Genomic DNA, 23,890 nt, shown 5'->3' with positions numbered 1-23,890 from the left:
GTAAGGGGGGGGAGTCCAGGGCCCACCCTCCAGCACTGTTGACGGGCTGACTGGGTCCCCGGTGGCCGGCCCCTCTAGGTACTTTGCAGAGGGCCCCCTCAGGTTCCGGAGCCACTGCCTCGCGGCGGATACAGGAGCTCGCTTCATGTCCCTCAGATTCTGCTTTTATGAACCCCCATAGCTCCTCTATAAATATACACGTGCTGATACTCCCTTGGGAGGACGCTACACGCCGCGGCCGCTACGCATGCAATTTTGTAAAACTGCATCCTTAATTACGACTCCTTTCAACAAAGGCCTTTTGAAGTTATTTCCCCTCCCGGGCTACAGGTGAGCTGTCGGATACGGAAGTTAGGCGCTGTAATACTCTATTTATATGCTGATGTTCCTGCACCCTCTCACCTTTCAAGGAAGAAAGGGAAACACTTTTCTCATGTGCCTGAATCAAAAAACTAATCTTCTTAACTTCGCTGGAAATGTGTGCCATTGTTTTTTATCTGTGAAGCTAATACTTCTTCCGGCTTCCACTGCTACAAGGAGTTTAAATACCCTGGGGTCAGGAGGGCACTGCTCTACGTCACACATTGCTGAGTCAACACCTGCGGATCATCGAGGCTTCTGTAATTTGCAATCATTTGATCACAGTGTCCTCATAAACTGAAATGATTCCATACTTGTGACTCTGGGAGGGGCTAATCCTGGTCACAAAACTGTCCTTTGGGATTTGTAGTGGTGAGTCTGCCGCTGGTACTTTACCGTGACACTATGAGGGTCCGCACAGCTCTCTGCAGCAGGCATGCATGCTGCTGAGCTATCTTTCTGTCCAGAGTGCACCACGCTGTGAAACAGAATGTCTTCTTGGTGCACGATCTTACTTGACAAGAGTGTCCGTCCAGGAGTCATCTGCACCCTGACTGTCTGCCTGCAGGAGGCTAGTTCACACGGACGCACATCCATTCGCAGGCCTCTTGGCAGTGTAGAGGAGACATGCTTCCCTAGTGGCGTTGTACATGTGTGACACGGACAGGGGGGGGTGGGGGGCGGATGAACGGGCTCACGGACAGCGGGAGGGGGGGCGGATGAACGGGCTCACGGACAGCGGGAGGGGGCGGATGAACGGGCTCACAGACAGCGGGAGGGGGGCGGATGAACAGGCTCACGGACAGCGGGAGGGGGTGCGGACAGCGGGAGGGTTAACGGGCGTGAAGCTAACACTTCTTCCGGCTTCCACTGCTACAAGGAGTTTAAATACCCTGGGGCCAGGAGGGCACTGCTCTACGTCACACATTGCTGAGTCAACACCTGCGGATCATCGAGGCTTTCTGTAATTTGCAATCATTTGATCACAGTGTCCTCATAAACTGAAATGATTCCACACTTGTGACTCTGGGAGGGGCTAATCCTGGTCACAAAACTGTCCTTTGGGATTTGTAGTGGTGAGTCTGCCGCTGGTACTTTACCGTGACATTATGAAGGTCCGCACAGCTCTCTGCAGCAGGCACGCAGGCTGCTGAGCTATCTTTCCGTCCAGAGTGCACCACGCTGTGAAACAGAATGTCTTCTTGGTGCACGATCTTACGTGACAAGAGTGTCCGTCCAGGAGTCATCTGCACCCTGACTGTCTGCCTGCAGGAGGCCAGTTCACACAGACGCACATCCATTCGCAATCCTCTTGGCAGTGTCGAGGAGACATGCTTCCCTAGTGGTGTTGTACAGTGTGACACGGACAGCGGGAGGGGAGGGGGGACGCGGACAGCGGGAGGGGGGGCGGGACGAGGGGACCCAGATGGGGTCGGTGTCCCAGCGCGCATTTGCCCTTGTCCCCGTTTGAACACCCACCCCGCAACTGTGGAATCGCTGCCATTGCAGAGTGGCAACACAGGAAACAAACCTCCAACTCCCTCCACACCCCAACACTCATTTCTTAAGACACGATGGACCGCCTCTCATGTCGGAAAGCTGGACTGACTGCATTCCAGGCCTGCACGGTGCGCCGGGAATCCCTCCGTACGTGGGGTGCTTTCGCAATGACTGTACTTCTTTCGGTAACTCCCGTGAGAGCCGGAGTTTCCCTGGTCGCATTGGTGGTGTTCTCCCCTTCTGGCTACATACAATATGCCCCGGGGTGAGGAAAGACACGGCCTTGCCTCTAGATTCATGATGGCAGCGCCAACCTGACGATCAAAACAGCAGATATTGTGTGCATACCGAGGCTGTTTGCTGTTCATTCCGATTGTAATCTGCGACTTCTCTTGCACCATGTCTGTCAACATTTGATCTCGTAGTGTCTTTCTGACACACATTCTACACCTCACATAAATATCACCAACAGTGCTCACGTGGAAGAACAAGCACCTACGGGCACATCGGACAGCGGGAGGGGGGGCGGGATCGGACAGCGGGAGGGGAACGGGGACACGAACAGCGTGAGGGGGCGGATGAACGGGCTCACAGACAGCGGGAGGGGGGGGCGGATGAACAGGCTCACGGACAGCGGGAGGGGGTGCGGACAGCGGGAGGGTTAACGGGCGTGAAGCTAACACTTCTTCCGGCTTCCACTGCTACAAGGAGTTTAAATACCCTGGGGCCAGGAGGGCACTGCTCTACGTCACACATTGCTGAGTCAACACCTGCGGATCATCGAGGCTTTCTGTAATTTGCAATCATTTGATCACAGTGTCCTCATAAACTGAAATGATTCCACACTTGTGACTCTGGGAGGGGCTAATCCTGGTCACAAAACTGTCCTTTGGGATTTGTAGTGGTGAGTCTGCCGCTGGTACTTTACCGTGACATTATGAAGGTCCGCACAGCTCTCTGCAGCAGGCACGCAGGCTGCTGAGCTATCTTTCCGTCCAGAGTGCACCACGCTGTGAAACAGAATGTCTTCTTGGTGCACGATCTTACGTGACAAGAGTGTCCGTCCAGGAGTCATCTGCACCCTGACTGTCTGCCTGCAGGAGGCCAGTTCACACAGACGCACATCCATTCGCAGTCCTCTTGGCAGTGTCGAGGAGACATGCTTCCCTAGTGGTGTTGTACAGTGTGACACGGACAGCGGGAGGGGAGGGGGGACGCGGACAGCGGGAGGGGGGGCGGGACGAGGGGACCCAGATGGGGTCGGTGTCCCAGCGCGCATTTGCCCTTGTCCCCGTTTGAACACCCACCCCGCAACTGTGGAATCGCTGCCATTGCAGAGTGGCAACACAGGAAACAAACCTCCAACTCCCTCCACACCCCAACACTCATTTCTTAAGACACGATGGACCGCCTCTCATGTCGGAAAGCTGGACTGACTGCATTCCAGGCCTGCACGGTGCGCCGGGAATCCCTCCGTACGTGGGGTGCTTTCGCAATGACTGTACTTCTTTCGGTAACTCCCGTGAGAGCCGGAGTTTCCCTGGTCGCATTGGTGGTGTTCTCCCCTTCTGGCTACATACAATATGCCCCGGGGTGAGGAAAGACACGGCCTTGCCTCTAGATTCATGATGGCAGCGCCAACCTGACGATCAAAACAGCAGATATTGTGTGCATACCGAGGCTGTTTGCTGTTCATTCCGATTGTAATCTGCGACTTCTCTTGCACCATGTCTGTCAACATTTGATCTCGTAGTGTCTTTCTGACACACATTCTACACCTCACATAAATATCACCAAAAGTGCTCACGTGGAAGAACAAGCACCTACGGGCACATCGGACAGCGGGAGGGGGGGCGGGATCGGACAGCGGGAGGGGAACGGGGACACGAACAGCGTGAGGGGGGCAGGAACAGGCACACGGACAGCGGGAGGGGGGGCGGGAACGGAGAGCGGGATATCGCGCAACCCACCCCTGAAAACGACACTTAGAAAAATGCCGAAAACAAAGCTTGGAAAAAAAAAAAACAACCGCCCACCGCCGAGATGACGTGCACAGAGGGGTGGAGAGGGAAGAAATCGCGGGAACGCCCATTAATCTGGTACGGCCATGACGGACAGATCTCTGTTCCAATAGCTAGCCTCCATTTATGGAGCTAGCCAATGGAACAGAGGGGCGGATTCCAAGCCGAACTGTTTCTAACATTAGATTTCGCCTGCGCCGAAAAGCTGCGCAGAGCGCAGCCTTCGGCGAGGCGAAACCTAAAAACAAACACTTTTTCTCAGTAAAGGGACGAGCTTGAAAAATAATTAAACCAAATAAATTAAACCACTGTTTTTAATAGTTGTTGAAGATCCAATTAAATGGTAATTTCAGATTTTTAAATAAATATTAAGGAAAAGTTACTTTTAGAAAGTTACCATTTACCTGCGTGAACTGTCAGGAGGCTAATTAGCATACTCTTCTGCAGCTCTCAGCTGGTAATTAGCCTTGAATAGGTGTGAAATGCCTGCCAGGGGCAAACAACAGGATGACCTGAATGGGTAGATTCGACTCCTTTGAACCCCACAGAATGTGCAGGGTGGTGGCTGAAGACTACCCTTTGGACACTACAGGGTCAAATCCTGCTTGAGTATAAAACCCTGTCTGACAGGCATGCTGGGTAATGCAGGTCAGCTCTTCATAATTTACTTGGACATAGAAAGTTGTGTAATGGCTGGGCTGTTCCACATCTGTGGACTGTAGACTGTACCTGAAGGAGTGTTTATTTTTCTGGGAACTATCCTAAGGTTGTGGGAAGAAGTAGTTATCTTGGAAACAGCCATGTATCATCTCTTTTTTTAAATGTAAATGCTCCTGACTGCTTCCAATTTGTCTGGCAGTGAGTTCCAGAGGTTGGCAGTTTGTACCAAGAAAGTGAAGCCTCCTATGGATATCTTTTAGTAAGGTGGTCTGATGATTCCTGGTGCCAGATAGGAATGTAGTGTCCTATTTTGTTTATATTGTTCAATTGCAACTTGTAGGTATAATGATCTTTTTACTTGCGATGCACTGGTGACGGTGAGCGACAGGGTTAACGTTGAATGCTGAGTCTGTGCTGTTTGCTGAATAGAGGGACCAGTATTTGGAGGGGCCTTGTGCAAGTGCGCTGCCGGAGGTGCTGCTGCCGGAGCCTCTACTGGTGCTGTGCCGGTACAAGCGGGAGCCGGCGAACGTTGTACTCCGATGGGCAGGGGGCCCTTGCCCTCGCCCATCCAATGCCTTCACACTTTAAGGACAACCGTGGTCTGCTGGCAGCAATAGCTCCCACTATCTAAAGACCGCTGCCTGAAGACGCAGCTCCCTGTATACTATCCATGTAGCCAGTGACCGTGGTTGATATGGCAAACCAAGTAGGCCACAGGCAACAGCAGGTGACAGCAGAGCTTAAGGCCCAGGAGAATGCCAGGTGAGTCGGAGGACCAGGTGTGTTGGGAGCAGAGGTCATAACCTCCCAGAACCCATCATCATGCGCATCAGTTTTCCTATCGCTGCTACAACTTCTACGCGCTCATCAATCTTCCTCGACAGCCCGCACGCTGGCTACCTCCTCAAGAAGTGAATAAGGGAGTCAAAGGAAGCAACATTTAAACTGCACTAAATCAAGGCAAAGGAAGGCAATACCAAGAACAACAGTGGCAAACTGCAAACAAGCAGTTAATCTTGGCAACATCTCAATGGCAATTCACCCAGTCAACCTGACTTGGGTAGCTAAAAAGTGGGTACTGCGGACTAGGTCTTGTGGCCATGATTGAGTCCCAAGGAGTGCGGAAGCGACCAGTCTATGTGAGTGCTGCTTGCATCCAGAGTGCTCTCCTTGCACCAGTGCGAACACCCACAGCCATATATAGTGGACGACGTTCAGGAGAGCAGACTGAGAAAAGCTTTCGAGCTGCGCGCTCATGCTCCTCCTCAGCTACAGAATCCTAGAGAGGTGTGGCAGCACAGATAGGGTAATTAAGACAAAATAACCCAAGACAGCACGGCAATTGGACGGTGTCAGGCAAGAAATTAAGAAGCCTTACAGATACCGGTCCAAGCACAACAACTTGGTAATGTTAAGATGAAAATTCCTACATTCAAAAGAGGCGGGGGTTAAGTCAGCGGCCGACCTGGTCCAAAAATGCTTGCCCCTGGACCCTGCCATACCTTTTGGTTCTAATTTGATGACCAAGGGGGACCCAAGCAGGTGTTCTATCCTTTACCCACCTCAGGACCTGCCTTCCTTGAAGAATATCATCAAGCGATATCTTCAAAAGGCAACAAAAATAGCACAAAATGAACAAAATTCATCTCTAGACGAGGCTACCACAGGTAACGGCATAAACAGTTCAGGGCATCCTGTCAGTAGCCTAGCTAGCAGCCAAAAGAATGTTACTCTAATATTAAGCAATAAAGCCACCTGAGGGGGCCTCTAGATTGCACAGATTGCAATCCTGCCCTAGCATAAGACCAGGCAGCTCAATAATGGAGGTAACTGTAGAATCTACCTTAGAGCCACTATTACAACTAAATGAGCCACAAGCCAAAGAAAGACCAAGCAAATGAGCACGACCCAATAAAGGGGCCTTGACAGCCACCAACCTCAGATCTCCCTATCAAACAGTCAATATCACAGACCTAATAAGTGCAGAATCAAAGTCAACTAGGAGCACGACTATCGCTCAAGTTAACCAGCTCCAGAGCCGACAAGTCCTGATACCGCAAACAAGTGAAACACCTATCAATTCAAATAACATTTGTTTTTTGCACCGAAGGGAGAGTTTCATGGAACAGGAACTGGGATACCTGTCGGATCGTTTCCTCCCTAACAGAGGCACAAATGAATAAAACCCTCAGGCAAACCCCTCCAGTGGTGCGGAGATCAATAGAAAAAGGCCACTGAGCCAGCCTCGACCCCACTGGCCATACCTCACATAAAAAGAGCAGGTGGCAGAAAGAGCCTCACAGGACACAATAGCCAGGGCACTGCTCTCGCAGGCAAATAAAATGGAATTGCAATCAGACCTGATTCAGTCGCTGGCAACTCATTTGCCAGAAATCAGGTCTAAACTAAATAGACTGGAGTCTCAGGTAAAATTCCTCAAGGAGGTCAAACCCTGCTCATACTCTGCAACCGTTGACAAGCTGAGCTCCCTACCCGAGACATTGGGGCACTATAGGCACAATCAAAGAGTCTATAATAAGTAAAGACCAACAGGTCAAGTACTAAAAGCTACTGTGTTGGAAGACGTTAGTCAAATTAGTTGTGGCCTCGCTTTACTATCCGACACACGGGAGCCTTTCATGGCACCCATATAGCTAATAAAGAGTTGATCATCCACCCGGAAGTCTTTGGTGCGGTCAACATAGAATGACAGAGCACGTTTAGGGACCAGATGGTGGAGTCTCTCCTCCTCCTTGGAAGGGCGTGGTGGTGGGCAAGTTGATAGATTGTCCTACATGAAATTGTATAACCACTTTAGGAAGGAACAAAGGCCTAGTTCTAAGCACCACTTAGTCCGGATGCACAGACAAGAAAGGAGGCTTGGATGATAGAGCCTGAAGCTCACTCATCCTGTGAGCAGAGGTGATGGCAAAAAGGAAGGCAGTCTTGAGAGTGAGAAGCCTGAGAGGACAGTTATGAAGAGGCTCGAAGGAAGCCACATAAGAAATGTGAGAACAAGATTCAAGTCCTACTGGGGCAATATGAAGAGAAATGGAGGGAACAGATGAGTAATGCCCTTAAAGAATCTGTTTACAGTAGGAGACTTGAACAAGAATGGCTGATCTGGCAGCCTAAGAAAAGCAGAGATAGCCGCAAGATAACCTTTGAGTGTGCCCAGAGCAGAGCCCTGCTGGGCCAGGGAAAGTATATAAGAAGGACTTCTGAAAGAGGGGCAGAAAGGGGATCCATACCCATTCCTGCATACCATGCCATAAACTTGTTCCATCTACAGGCATATACCGATTTAGTGGAGGGACGCCTGGCTCCCAAGATGACATCACAGACTTCGGGTGGAAGGTCAAAAGCTGCCAAATGTAGCCACTTAATCTCCACGCAATGAGATGGAGACTGGACAGGTTGGGGAGAAGAACCGTCCGCTACTGCTACAACAGAAGATCCTCCTGAAGAGGCAGTCTGATCGGAGAATCGATGGCCATGCTCAGAAGCTCGGGGTACCAGACTCTTCCTGCCTAGTCCGGAGCCACAAGAATAACTTGGGCCTGATAGCGCTTTATCTTATTGAACACTTGGGGCAGAAGTGGTACAGACGGTAAGGTGTACAGGAGGCCGCAATTCCACTTGCAACAAAAAGCGTTGATGAGCGAGTGGTGCCTTGGAAACTCCAAGGTGCAATACTGCTGACATTGCACGTTCTCTTCAGTGGCGAACAGATCTAACCAAGTCTCTCCCCACCACAGAACGAGACATTGCACCACCTCCAAATGAAGATTATTCGTTATCGCCGGTCGTCGAGATAGGGGGAAACTGGAACCCCTGAACTGCACAGATGAGCTGCGACCACTGCCATCACTTTTGTGAACACCCGGGGGGGCACTGCTAAGGTCAAAGGGGAGCACGGTCAACTGAATGTGGTCGTGCCCACCGTGAACCATAGATAGCGTCTTTGGGTTGGCAGGACGGGAATATGGAAATAAGCGTCCTGCAAGTCCAACGCCACTATCCAGTCTCCGGGGTCAAGGGCAGACAGGACCTGAGCTAACATGAGCATCTTGAACTTCACCTTACGGAGTAAGCAGTTGAGGGTTCATAGGTCTAGAGTAGGACTCAGTCCTTTGTCCTTCTTGGGTACCAGAAAGTAGCGGGAAAACCACCACGACCTACTTCTGGCTCAGGGACCATCTCTATAGCTCCCTTGGCCGAAAGAGCTGAGACTTCCTGGCAGAGAAGTCCCATATGATCCTCCGACATGCAATCGTAAGGCTGTGGCATGGAGGGAGGGGTAGTCTTGAAGGGGAGGGAGTAGCCCCTTGGATGATTTGCAGAACCCACCTATTTGACGTGATGGATTGCCAGTGGAAGAGGTGATGGCTTATCCTGCCTCCAACTGGCTGAAGATGGGCCTAGAACATTGGACTAGGAAGATTTGGATGCAGTGGCGGGGGCAGATGGTGGACTGGGCCGCCCGCTGGCTCCCAGACCAGCGTGGATGGTGGGTCCTTCGTCTGCGACCACACAGAGGCTGGACAACTTGCGTGAACCTGTGGCTAGACTGGACCGGATGTGGTTGGGCGCCCCTTCCGTAGCCACGAAAGGGACGAAAAGCAGACTGGAGTGGATGGGAAGGCGCAGTGAGCCCACAGATCTGGCCGCACCACAAGAGTCTTTAAAGCGCTCAAGCGCCGAATCTGCTTTGTCGCCAAAAAGGTTAACGGCCATCAAAGGGCATATCAACCAAGGTTGACTGGACCTCTCCCGAAAAGCCAGATGTCCTCAACCAGGTGTAGCGTCTAACGATGTGGCAATCGGTCTGCCCAGTGAGTCGGTGGTATCCAGTCCACACCGAATGGTGAATTTAGCTGCATCTCTCCCATCCGCAACTGCCTGGGAAAGAACGGCCCAGGCCTCCTCCGGGTACTGAGGCTGCACCTGCGCAACCGTATCCCATATGGTATGGAAGTAGTGGCCCAAGAGGCACAAGGTAGTCACTGGCCACAGTGCCAAGATGGAGGAGGAGAATATTCCCTTCCCAAGATGATCCAGCTTCTTGGATTCCCTATCTGAAGGAGCAGTAGGGAAGGCGCCCTTAGAAGAAGAGGGATGGACCACCAAGCTCTCAGTGGAAGTATGTTGGGTCAGGAACACCAGGTCACCCGGAGTCGGGCGGTGGCGGCGGGCAATTTTCCTCTCCACAGAAGCCCCCGTGCTGGGCTTGGACCAAGCGCCTAGGAAGACATCAGTAAGAGCCTCACTGAATGGCAATAGGTGTTCAGAGGAAGAAGCTGCAGGCTGAAGTACTCCTGTTGTGGCAGGGATTCTGTGCTCAGACAGAACTGTGCATAGAGGCTTGGAACTTCAGTGAATTAGGGTGTGCCAAAACTCACCTTAGTACCCAAAAATCCCCTACCAGACTAGCAATCAGTGTTTGGTCATCATAAACTCCCAATGCTTAGACAAACCAGACCATGGACTTAGTACACCTCAGGTAACGTGGAACACATGAACACTCTTTCGTTATACAATCATTTCAATCCAGAACAAGGAGTAAAAGAGGACACGTGCATATTTGAAATGTTTATTCACTAATGCAGTGTTCTCAAACGCAGAATCTTAGCTAATACAAGCAAACATATTATAAGAAACAAAGTAATCAGCATAGTCACTAGTCCATAGAACACAAACGGTGAAAGCATGGTATTACGCTAAAATGAATAGGGTTTAACAAAACCTAATTCTCACCCCCCTAGCTAGTATATTATATTATATCTAAGAAGGTCTCTTTGGGTTTTAGCAGAGCGGCCCCATACCTCAAGATCCTAGTGGTAAGGGATCACATCATCAGCAACCAGCTCTTCTGCATGCAAAGCACCATCAAGTGTGTTTGTATGCTCTCGTGCAAAGCAATATAAAACGCGCCTAAAACCAGAACTTGGCTGCAGCTGCATGTATGTTATGTCTAGGAACGTGCGAAGATCAGTGCTCACAACAACCACTGTGTTGAGATATCCTTGAAGGTTTCAGCACTCACTGTACAGACACAGCTCGCCAAGCAAGGCTGATATCAGAGTAACAACATATTATTCTCGTATGAATCAAAAACATTCTACTAGGCTCAAAGCTAAAGCAACCACTATGTGTCGTGTGCAAAAGCAGCAGAAAGGTAAAATGGCGTTTAAACTCCTAAAAAGCTCATGCTAACTTAACACAGCATACAGGCTATATATATCTATATATCACTGTCAGGAGGTTAGTCCTGACTGCCGTTGAAGGGAGCTCAAGGCCAAGGACCGCAGCCTCCCTTCTCACCACCACAGCATAGGACGCCTCCTCCTCTATAGCCACGGTAGGGGGAGAGAGCAAACCAGTGTCTGGAGAAGTGTTGAGACCATTGGCATCACCCAGGTCCTCTCGCCAGTCCAGTTCTTCCAGCTGGTCAGTTAAAGGGTACAGCAACTCCTCAGAGTCCTCATCACCACCCTCTAGCGGATAGGGAACACCAGGGATGAACAGGGTAACAAAAGTACCCTTCGGTGTAAGTTCCGGTGTCCGTCCAGCTCGGTGTCCAACTTGGGGATGAGGAGGGGGATGGTGTTGGCTGGAGGTACAGGCGGCGTTGGGGGTGTAGTAGTCTGGATCGACGCCAGGGAAGGTTGAGTGAGATCGACTAGCATCGATCCAGATCCAGGCGTGGATCCGCGGGGGCCCGCCGGGCCTGAGCAACCGGCATTGAAGGCCCAGACCCCTGACCCACTCTGCAGGGCCCAAAGGCGCACCGGTGGAGTCGGGCCGCCCAAAGACTAAGTGTAAGGCCTCATAAAACTGTCTGAGTTGGGCAGGAAATGCTTCCGGTTCCCTGAATGGGTAGGGGGTGCAGAGTTGTCTCTGAAGCATGCACCAGGGAGGGAGCCTTCGAGCAACGACACTCTGAGTGCCTGCTTCAGAGAAGATGAAGAGCGCCAGTGCTTCTTCGCCTTCTTCTTGTGCTTTGACTTACCGGGGACCTCAACGACTTGGAGTATGACTAGGGGCGGGGGCTCCGCGAATGGCCTCATGACCTTCAACTCAAACGAGACTGGGAACAAAGCTGAGCTGAATGCCAGGCCTCCAACAAGGTTTTGAAACCACTTCTGCAAAGTCTTTGGGTTCATGGCCCGGCAGTTGGAGCACGACTACAGGTCATGGTCCTAGACTCAAAAAAGACGTCAACAAAAATCGTATAAAGCTAGCCAGAAAATGGCTAAGGGGTAGCTCTCTCTGGATCTGCGCTAGGCTGGTGCAGAAAAAGAAAGAACTGACATCAACGCGCAGGGACAGTATCTAAGTAGGCACCGCGACGCCATTCCTGTTGCCACGATGCCGACGATGGATGCGGAGTCAACCAACGCAACCTACCGACGTGTAGGGGTATTGCTGAGGAAAAAATCTCCAGATCCAGACTGACGCCTGGGGGAAATTCGAAGGTAAGGAATCTACAACTAACAGTCTCTATCAGATAATGCCGTTCTGAAGTGGCTGGAATGTCCATCCTATTACCTTTAAAAATCAAGCAAGAGCTGGGTGGCTTATGGGTCTGGGGGGGGAGGAAAGGTGGATGAAGAGCATATAGAAGGCTTGTCTGGTCCTCTGGGTGCAAGACTGTGTGTAGTACCGTCTTACAGATTTTTGGGGCACTAGGCAAGAAGTACTTTGGGGATCCCTGTTTGGAACAATTTTGAACTTGTAACTGATTTTCAACTAATTCAAAGACTCTTGATGCCAAACAAAATTTAAGTATATCTTAATCCTTCAGAGTTTAGGCTACACAAAAAAAACATGTTTAAACAAGATTTCGAGCACCTTCATCAAAGAACAAGTATTGCTAAGGCTATATCTTTTAATGTTTGCTTCTAAATTTTTTTAGGTTTGCAACAACAATATTTTACATAGGTTTCAGTCAGTGTTCAACTACCCTGTCTTCTATTGTAGAAAATACACAATAATGGCGACTTGGTGGATGTTTAGAGTGTACTGAGCAACACTAAAAAAAACATATTCCACATATAACTTCAAATTATAGCTTTCCCATATTGTCACGTTGCAAATAAATTCCTGATAACTGAAATTCTTGCTGCTACAGTGAAAAATCAAAGCACTTCAAGGATTCCATTATTGCATCAAATGAAATCTGCAAAGTTTCTCCTTAATTCCCTTGCTCTGCCTAGACCCCCCCAACCCCCTTCCTCTGTCTGCACTGCCCATATAGTCTTCAGCTAGATAGTGACTACCAACTCTGCTGAATAAGGTCCTGAGAGAGGAGAAGGACAGAGAGGTAAAGAGAATGCTTCCAGGCCACCCCAAAATGGACACACAGACCCTTCTCCTGCCGCACCTGCAGCTTCAACTGTGACAGAACCATCAAACCTCCACGGACCGGACACAACCACCTCCGCTGCATACTCCTCAACACCCGCTCGGCACCCAAACACGCCGTCAAGCTCTGGGATCTGCTCGACACCTCCGCCTCAGACGTGGCCTTCCTGACCGAGACTTGGTGGAACGACTCCTCGGCGCCCGACATCGCCATAGCCATCCCAGACAGCTACAAGATCACCCGCAGGGATCGTGCCAACGGAGTCGGAGGAGGAATTGCCATCGTCCACAAGTCCACCCACACAGACGACACCCTCCACAACGCCGAACACCTGAACTTCCAGATCCACACTGACCCAAACACCACCCTCAGAGGAACACTGATCTACAGACCCCCCGGACCCTGGGCTCAGTTCAAAGACTCCATCACCGACCTCGCCAGCACTCACACACTCGCTTCCACGGACTACATCCTCCTCGGGGACCTGAACTTCCACCTCGAGAACAACAACAACGCCAACTCCGCCACCCTGATTGACAACCTCGCCAACCTCGGCCTCAGACAACTCGTCACCGCACCCACCCATGCCGCCAGCCACACACTGGACCCAGTCTTCTCCACAGGCTCACACGCCACCTTCGACAACACCACCGAACTCCACTGGACCGACCACTGCTGCATCCATTTCACCTTCAAGAAACCAACCACACACCACCGCACCCAACAGCTACCTTGCCGCTGCTGGAGTAAAGTCACCGAAGACCAGCTGATCACCTCCCTCGCCAAGAACCCACCCCGACCCCACCAACCCAGACGCCGCAGCCCGCAACCTCAGACAGTGGATCGATGACTGCGCCAACACTCTCGCCCCGCTCAAGAAACACCCCAAAAACCACGCCAGCAAGAGAGCCACCTGGTTCACCGACGAGCTCCAGACCTCCAAACGTGCATGCCGGAAACTGGAGAAGACATGGCTCCATGAACGCACACCGCACAACCACGCAGCCCACAAGGACGCCACCCGCAGACATCACCACCTCATCAGACTAGCCAAGAGATCCTCCTTAAAAAAACACCTGGACAACAACGCACACGACAGCAAAGAGCTCTTCAGCATCGTGAAGGAACTTTCCAACCCCAGCGCCAACACCAACGACATCCGGCCCTCACAAGAACTGTGCGTCTCAGCCATCTTCTTCCACCGCAAGACCGCTGACATCCACGACAGCTTCAACACCATGACCGCCCCAACTACGCCAGACGCCACCTCCCCTGTGAACACCAACAGCGCCAACCGCCTGACCTCCTGGAACAACGTCAACGACGACGAGACACGCAAAAACATGAACTCCATCCACTCAGGATCCCCGTCAGACCCATGTTCACACTACTTATTTAACAAAGCTGACACAGCCATCGCACCCCAACTTCTGAAGGTCATCAACATCTCCTTCGAAACAGCGACATTCCCGGAAAGCTGGAAACATGCCGAAATCAACGCCCTCCTCAAAAAGCCCAAAGCGGACCCCAAGGACCTCAAGAATTTCCAGCCCATCTCCCTGCTCCCGTTACCGGCGAAGGTCATCGAGAAAATAGTCAACATGCAACTGGCCCGCCACCTAGAAGACAACATCTTGGACCCGTCCCAGTCCGAATTCAGACGAAACCACAGCACTGAGACAGCCCTCATCGCCACCACAGACGCCAACTAGACAACGGCGAAACATCAGCCCTCATCCTCCTGGACCTGTCAGCCACCTTCGACACGGTATGTCATCGCACTCTAAAGACAAGCCTCTTAGAAGTCGGAATCCAAAAGAAGGCCCTCAACTGGACCACGTCCTTCCTCTCAGGCAGAACCCAGAAAGTCTGCATCCCACCCTTCCGATCTGAAGCCCCCGACATCATCTGCGGCGACCCTCAGGGCTCATCCCTCAGCCCGACGCTGCTCAACGTCTACATGGCCTCCCTTGCACAAGTGGCCCGCCGTGACAACCTCAACATCATCCACGCCGACGACACCCAGCTCATAATCTCCTCACCAAGGACCCATACACCGCCAAAACCAACCTCCACGAGAGAATGAAGGCCGTCGCCGACTGTATGAGGAGCAGCCGACTGAAGCTGCACTCGGACAAGACGGAGGTGCTCATCCTAAGACCTACCCCCTCAGCCTGGGACGACTCCTGGTGGCCGACCACGATGGGAACAGCACCAACACCCACCGACCATGCACGCAACCTAGGATTCATCCTTGACTCCTCCCTCTCCATGTCCAAACAGGTCAGCGCCGTCTCCTCCTCCTGCTACAACACACTCTGCATGCTCCGCAGGATCTACAAGTGGATCCCGACCAAAACAAGAACGGTGACACATGCCCTCGTCAGCAGCAGACTGGACTACGGCAACGCACTCTACGCAGGAATCCCTGCCAAACACCTACGACGACTACAGCGCATCCAAAACGCCTCAGCCCGACTGATCGTCAATGCCCCCCTGCGCAGCCACATCACCCTCCACCTGAGAAACCTAAACTGGCTCCCTGTCGACAAGAGGATCACCTTCAAGCTCCTCACCCACGCACACAAAGCACTCCACAACACCGGACCAGCCTACCTGAACAGCAGACTCAGCTTCCACACCCCCACACGCCAGCTCCGCTCGCCACGCCCTCGCCACCGTCCCCCACATCCAACGCGTGACCTCCGGCGGCAGATCATTCTCCTACCTCGCCGCCAAGACCTGGAACACCCTCCCCATCCACAAACGGCAGACCCAAGACCTACTCGCCTTCAGAAGACTCCTCAAGACCTGGCTCTTCGAACAGTAGCACCCTCCCTCCCCCTCAGCGCCTTGAGACCCTCACGGGTAAGTAGCGCGTTTTACAAGTACTCTGATTGATTGATTGATTGATTGATATAGTGAGACAGGTTAAGAAGAGGAAAAAGGGAGACATTGAGTGGAGGTACCTAGATCAGTGAGACAGTGATAGTTGCAAGTCAAAGAAAGAAATGGGAGGTAGCCAGAAAGAAAGATATTCAAAGTTAGAAAAAGTAATAGGTAAATTGAGAATGCGATATAGAGATACACAGTAGGATTTTAGAGTGATTTAGAGAGAGACAGAATAAATATAAGAAGAGAGGTGTGTGGTGCGCTAAAAGGTGAGGTAGAGAGAGGTAAGACAGCAAGAGGTGGAGTCAGAAAAGTAGAGGGACTGAGAGGCACAAAGGTGAGGAAGGGAGAGAAGTATAGATAAAGAACAGTAGCAGAAAAATTGGCAAGAGGCATAGAAAAACAAGTCAGGTAAAAAGAGTAGCGACGAAGAGAGAAAAGGAGAGAGAAGGGGTTCAAGGATAGATAGATCAGCTGTATAGACAAAAGTGATGAAGCTGAGAGAGATGAGGTAGAGAAAGAGAGGTGAGGTTGGCATAGAGGTAAACAGAGAGGGTGACATAGAGAGTTGTGGGGTAGAGAAAGATTTAAGGTAGATAGAGGAATTAAAAAGAGGCAAAGGAAGAGGTGTCCGGATCAGGCCGAGAGGCCTGTGCACATGTGTAGATAACCAAAACAAAATGGAAGTCAGGCTCCCAGATATATGTGAACTTGGACACTCAGGGCAGGGGAACATGCCTGTACACCATGCAGGAGGCATTTCCATCCCAACAGCGAGTAACTGCAGGACGTGGAACAATAAATGTAGTAATATATTATCTCATGGAATTTGAAAAGCTCAAGCATGTCATGTGATTAATTTAGTCAACATTGTAGAAAGCAATGTACTTTTGGGACACAGTGAGATGGCTAAAACTGCTGGGAATTTAGCAGAATGTAAAATTTGATGATACTGATCAAGCTGATGCAGAGATTACGACACTTGCCTTAACGTTAGCTATCCCAAAATTATGAGGACCGTCTTTCTGTAACTATTGCTACATTAGGCAATTTCTTATCAATCTTAGGTTATGAAAAGCAGTGTAGGTGAGTGCTTTCCCTTTGAAATACTAAAGAAAACTACCTAAAACTTCTCTTAGTTTGAGGCACATGGTAATGCTTCAACTTTGTTTGAAGCCTGCTTTCATGTTATCAACTATGAAAACTCTTATACTGTAACCCTTTAAGGACCCAGTGATCACAAAAAGTATGGATTTAAAAATGTTGCCTCCCGTTAATGCTTTGCACATGGCAATTATATTACCTAAATAAATACACCCTTCTCACAGGGTTTTTAAAAGAACGCTGGGGCCATTTAAAAAATAATTTTTAATTTCTGAATCTTAGTAGGCTTATTTATTGGACAACTGTCCCAGTTCGTTTTCAGGAAGAGAGGTACAAAATAAAGGGAAACCTGGCAACCCCAGAGTGGTCTGGGTGCTTACATAGCTATCTCCCCAAAAACCTCAAGAGAGATATTTTCTGGTACTTATTTGTAATTCCTCTATATAGAAGTTGGTAGTCAAGAGTGTTAAATATCTGTCAACAATAATACGTTAGCTCACAGGTTGTTACTAAATGCCACCTTATTACATTTTTTAGAAGGATACACCAAATAATAAAAAGTAATGCAAAATATGCAGAGAACAGGCAACTTGTATAACACACACACTATACAATTTCTTAATCAACCGAAGACTTACTTAGACAGGGTTCAGCACTTTATGACATTTATCATATAGAACAGGAAGGATTGTCAAAAAAGCAGGAATGATGCATAATGGTGGAGAGTGTATATTTACTTACAGCCTATTTCTTAGCTACATTTCTTAACTATAATGTATTTGCAAGTTCTTTAACCATTTTCATTTAGAGATCCACTCATTCTAAGGTCCCACCTTCATCTAAGTTTGCCGGCACACTAGCAGGCTTGCACATATCCCCGATGTAATTGTGATCTTAGTGTATCATGGTTGTCAGCATTATTTAAAAACTGATGGTGGATATTTTTGTTTCAGTATTATGCATTTCCCTTTTAGCACTAGAGTTGTGAGGTATGGCTATTTGTGCCCATACACAGTCAGCCATTTTGAAAGTGAGCATTGTATTGCTCACTTTTATAAAATCCAAATCTTCTCAAAGTATAGGAATTGGAAATCTTCACCTTTGCTACTCTCTCACCCCAATGTATTCTTGTACGCAAACTAACATCACAGTCATCCAAGGTTTTGATACTGAAACTTATTCTGGGAGCTCGTTGTGGGATTTGACTGATCACATTTTGGTAAGGTACTTTAATGGCAAAATTGTCTTTACTGTCTGGAAATAATTATTTGAAGCATGTCTTAAATAATAATTTAAATTCAATCTTGTACAGCAAGAATAAGTTGGTTATGACATTTTGCGGACCAACTCGTTCAGTAATAATACCTTGTAAGATGCCCTGCCTCTTCTGTATAACACTTATTAAAAAACTTAGCCTTTTCTTATTTTACAGCACACCAAAGAAACCATAGAAGGGTGACTGGTTAAGTAACATAAGATCTACATAAGCTAAACAGATATAAGTTATTTCGGCAGAAGTTGCATAGGCTAGTTTTGTTACACGTTAAAATGCCCCTCACACACCAAAAAGGCCCTTGGTGTCATGCTTCATCATCGGGGTCTTCCCGCCCCGCTGCGGGACGGGGCATGCTACGGCTGGCGACTACGCTGGAGCACTTTGTTTTTGTAAGTGCTATGTGAGGTGTATTTGTTGTGAGTGAAAAGGGTCAGGGGTGAATGAAAAAGTGATGTTAGAAAAAACCGGGCCTTATGGATTCAACAAAACTTTATTTGGTCATAGGCTGGTATTGTTAAAAAGGGTGGGCTGGAGAAATCACGCTAGTAATGTGCTGGTTTTCCTGAGGGTGTCAACATGTTTCGAAGCAGTAATGCTTCTTCGTCAGGACGGAGTAAGATCCCTTTGTCACTCACTATGTTGCTATCAATATGTGAAGAAATATATACAAGTGATTTAAAATACAATACCTATGTGGTACGGGTATATGTTTTCTAAAGCTCTGTCAGTATTTCTGAGAATAAGCAAGAAACGTAAGGAGTCAATGCTCCATGAACCTTCGGGTCAAGAGGTAAATTGAAACTTTCATATGAAGTCGTGAAGTCCTCGCTTCCTCTCTCGCCATACCACGGAACCGCGGGATGGCGAGAGAGGAAGCGAGGACTTCACGACTTCATATGAAAGTTTAAAATTTACCTCTCGACCCGAAGGTTCATGGAGCATTGACTCCTTACGTTTCTAGCTTATTCTCAGAAATACTGACAGAGCTTTAAAAAACATATATCCGTACCACATAGGTATTGTATTTTAAATCACTTGTATATATTTCTTCACATATTGATAGCAACTTAGTGAGTGACAGAGGGATCTTACTCTGTCCTGACGAAGAAGCATTACAGCTTCGAAACATGTTGACACCCTCAGGAGAACCAGCACATTACTAGTGTGATTTCGCCGACTACCCTTTTTAACAATACCAGCCTATGACCAAATAAAGTTTTTTTGTATCCATAAGGCCAGTTATTTTTTAACATCACTTTTTCATTCACCCCTGACCCTTTTCACTCACAACAGATACACCTCACATAGCACTTACAAAAACAAAGTGCTCCAGCGTAGTCGCCAGTCGTAGCACACCCCGTCCCGCAGCGGGACGGGAAGACACCGATGATGAAGCATGACACCAAGGGCCCTTTTGGTGTGTGAGGGGTATTTTAACAAATACTGCGTATGCCTTACACTTCTAGATATCATACAGAAACCTCTTAGAGGTGGATCATTTGGTTTTCTAACCCATTGCATGGAGGAGGATGCATCCACCACAGTACTCTCATGAGCACTACCTCTTCACTCCCTAACCCTTGATTTTGTGATTTTACACCACAGGGGTTATAGAACACAAGCCCTGCAAGCCTTCAATGCATACGCAGAGCTTTTTAAAACTTAAAGGTATGCACAGCTGAGGACAAAGAATTATATTGACGATATGAAAACTAATGAGGACAACTTTAATGAGGCACTGGATACACAGCGTACTTAAACTACCCACATTAAAGACACCTTTGTTCTGAAGTAGCACAGGAATTGCCGAGGTAATTATGATTAATTTTGGAATTCATTTTAAAGCATTTCATGTTTATCAAATTATCAATTCGTTTTTGCTAAATATTGATTTTCGTGCACTTGGCTTCCCAAATTCACATCATCCCCCTTATTATGCAAGGTATAATAGTTTGTTTGTTTTCCTTTTCTGTTGCTTTACCCTTGTCCATTTGTCTTGTTATGAGTTGAGATGCTAACGATTGAATGGCCAATGGTTTATATTATTATTGTGACTGACCAAATAATTGTTTTTTTTTTTGATAATCAATTTTATTAGGTTTATTACAACAAAATAATTATAATTGTTATTTTATTCATGCCATTTATATTGTTGGCTGGAGTGATCCGTAACTATACAGTCATTAAGCCAAGTTGTTATCTTTACTACATTTGATCTCATCAGTCTTCTGTATAATTCCAGCTGTGTTATATAACCAACATATAAAATATGGAAAAACAAACTCTGTTTAGTCTCTAACTTGGTACAAATAGGAGAGAAAGTCTCTTTTCAGCTTGGTTCTTGGGATTTTGGCTATCAAAACAGTCAAACAGTGCCAAATTTACCAATTGATCTTGTATATGTGTAATACAAGGGATTTTTCTCACACAATCCAACTTCAAACAATCCGAGATTATAGCGTGATTCAGAGCGGTTTCCTCTTTTACCCAGATATTGTATCACAGCATCAAGGGTGCTAATTGTATCCAAAAAGATAATGGGGTTACACCCAATTCATTATGACAAATAGTAGCAGGGGTGCTTTTAGACTGTCAGCACTTGTTTCAAGAACATGATCTCAGCTCTATGTAAGCCCAAGGTATTTGAACAACCCCAAACTCCGGCACCGTACAAAGTAACAGCGCATGTACGTGCTTTATAGATATCTATAATAGCTTTTATGGGTTGAGAGCCTAATTTTTGGGTGAATCTAAAAATGGCCTCAACATAAACACATTTGGTAAAAAAAAAGGGTTGTTGAGCATTCGCTTTTAGTCAGCTCCCCAGGTACCGGGCGCTACCTTTCTTTTTACTTCATCCATGCCAAAATGTTCTATATGATCAGGTTTAGGATGGGTAGCTCTCATTTCTTGGTCTCATACCCACGAGATGCACACTGTGATGGTAAATTAGAATTGTGCCCATGCGATTCAGAGTCCACACAAATCACCCTGCACTTTGTTTTTTTGCAAACTTTACACCAACCCAAGATGGGCTTTTTTAATACCACTGTGAAGATTTTTAAATATAAGTGTCGGCCCGCATTACATTATTTACTCCTTTTGAACGATGAATTTATGTTATGTTAGTGCTATTTGTTAGTGCTATTTACCTGCCTGATGATTTATATGTATATTTCTACTGCTATACGGCTCCGGAGTATCGTTGGGAAATGATTCTTTGTGCACTGATTATGTTGAGATGGCTTCATAAAATTCTTTGGATGCTCCCTGTCTCCACACAAAGGACCGTTGTCCAGGCCTTAGTTATCTCGCGCCTGGATTATGGCAACGTTCTTTATCTAGGGGTGGGCCAGGAAGCTCTTAGAAAGCTTCAGGTTGTGCAGAATGCGGCTGCACGACTTCTATGTCATATCCCGCGCAGAGCCCCCATCTCCGAGTCACTCCTGGACCTTCATTGGCTCAGGATTGCAAGCAGAATCAAGTTTAAGGCACTCTGCCATATATTTTAAGATCAAGCAGGGCACTGCTCATTTATATTTACAGGAACTCATCCATACATGTCACCCCACATGCTCTCTCAGGTCCTCTTATAAAGGTGACTTTGTGATTCCCAGATTTAAGTTGGTGAGAATGGGTGGTCGCTCCTTCTCCCACTTAGGCCCGAAGATCTGGATTTCGCTGCCCACTTCATTTAAAACAAACTATTTATCTCAACTTTCGCAAAGGCCTCAAGACATGGCTTTTTCTGCAATAATCTGCTTTTTGTTCTCTATTCATTCTTTTAATCTATCCCTTGGCGCCGGGAAACCCTGTGCGGGTAGCTGCGCGCCTTAAAAGGTAAATAAATAAAATAAATAAATTGGTTGAATTTTAATGTATCAAATTCTTTGAAATGTTGCTTTTAAGATGTATTCTTTTATGGCTGGTACTCAGCCGAATAAAGTTCCTTGACTGACTGACTGAAACTCTGTTTAGTGTGCTCTGGGTAGGAAGGGCTCTTGAAAGTAACAGAGTTGTGAAGACTGTAGGCACTGAATGACGTACTAAGTGTAAAGTTTCCTGCAATTATGAGTGATAAATGAATGCAAGCCACAAAGACAGGGCGGTGGCACTGCGTCCCAGGAGCTTTAATTTACATTGCCTCATGATGCAAATGGCCAACCATTCACTGAACCGTTAAGTGTTTCAACATCTTACTATACCAGAAAAAAGGTTTATGTTCCAATATGTACCTTAAAAATAAAATTGAACAACACCGAAAGCCATTAACTAGTCCTGTGAAATAGACAATTGTAGCCATACCATTGTCTTTTTGTTACAACATTTTATTCTTAGATTAGAAGAAACAAATAGTATAAAACACTATAATCAATGCCTCCTAACACTTTTGCACAAATTACATCAGAGTGAATGGTATTCCAATTTAACATTTGTCACATGTAGGATCTTCAACTCCTCCTCCGCGCAGAAATCGCTTATTTATCAACAGTTTGTGGCACGTAATTAGCCTCCATCCAGAGTCTTGATTAAAGGAGAAGAAAATACATTTTACACTTTGATAAACCTCAGGTTTATCTACAAGGTGTCAGCGTACTGTAAAAAGAATAACTCTGCGATAGCGATCTCTTACAAATAAGCTAATAACTCATTCATACCATACACTAATAAACAGATTAATACGCTTAGAGGCATCATCCCAACAAATGTTGTAGCAACAAGGAAAAGCCATATAGGGTAGTGCTCAAAACGGAGGGTGAAGGAATGTAGACAAATGGAAGGCAGGGTATGCGGGGCGAAGCAGTGTGGGAAGGATAAATGAAAAGGAAGGGAAGAAGAGGGCTCCTGGGAGAATCTATGAAGAGAGGATGGGAGGCACTGTTTAAGTGGAGCAAGTTACTTCTCTAATTTAAGTTTAAGTATATTGTGAAGTGAGTTCCACAGGGTGAAGTTCGCGCAGAACCAAGGCTGATTTGAGGCGATTTGCTGGTTAATCTTTACTTTTGATTTCAAATGTGGAAGTGTCCTTCCTCCTCAGATCCTTCATTCCACAAGTGACTTTCAATGCTTGATGGAGGTATTCTGGTTGTTGCAGATATAAGACTTTAATATTATGCACGTCGTTTTAAATTTGATTGAATCGTCTCAGGGGAGCCAGTCAAAGTCCCTAAAACAGGATGCAATGCAATAACAGTTTTTGGTGTTGGATATTAGTTCAGCTGTACAGTGGAGATTCACTAGGGTGCTCTTAGTTTATTTGTGTTGCTCAACAAGGTGTCATTGCTATGTTTAATGTAGAAAATGAAAAGCATTTGTGCAGCAAGTGTTAAGTCGGATGTTTGTAGCAACACTTTTAGTATTTTTTTCTTTTTTTTGTACATACATGGTTGATAAGAGTATTACACCATAAACCCAGAGTTTTGACTTCAGATTCTGTCGATTGATTGAATCCAACTGAATAAAGTTCAGATAGCCAGTTTACATAATCACTGTTTTTGTTTTTCATGTGCAGAAAATATTTTTGGGTGTGAGTTTGAGTATGAGCTGTCTCCGTTTTTCACGTTCCTGTACTGATTATGTGTATGGACAATGGATCACACAGTGGTCAGGCTTGGAACAAGTTAATTTCTTAGGGCCTCTCGATTCTCTCTGGACTTTATAAATGTTTTTTCAAAGAGAGTATGGAAATGAAGCAAAGGAAAAGAT

The sequence above is a fragment of the Lissotriton vulgaris genome, chromosome 10, assembly GCF_964263255.1.
Source record: "Lissotriton vulgaris chromosome 10, aLisVul1.2, whole genome shotgun sequence".
Classification (NCBI taxonomy): domain Eukaryota; kingdom Metazoa; phylum Chordata; class Amphibia; order Caudata; family Salamandridae; genus Lissotriton; species Lissotriton vulgaris.
This window is presented reverse-complemented; position numbering follows the sequence as displayed.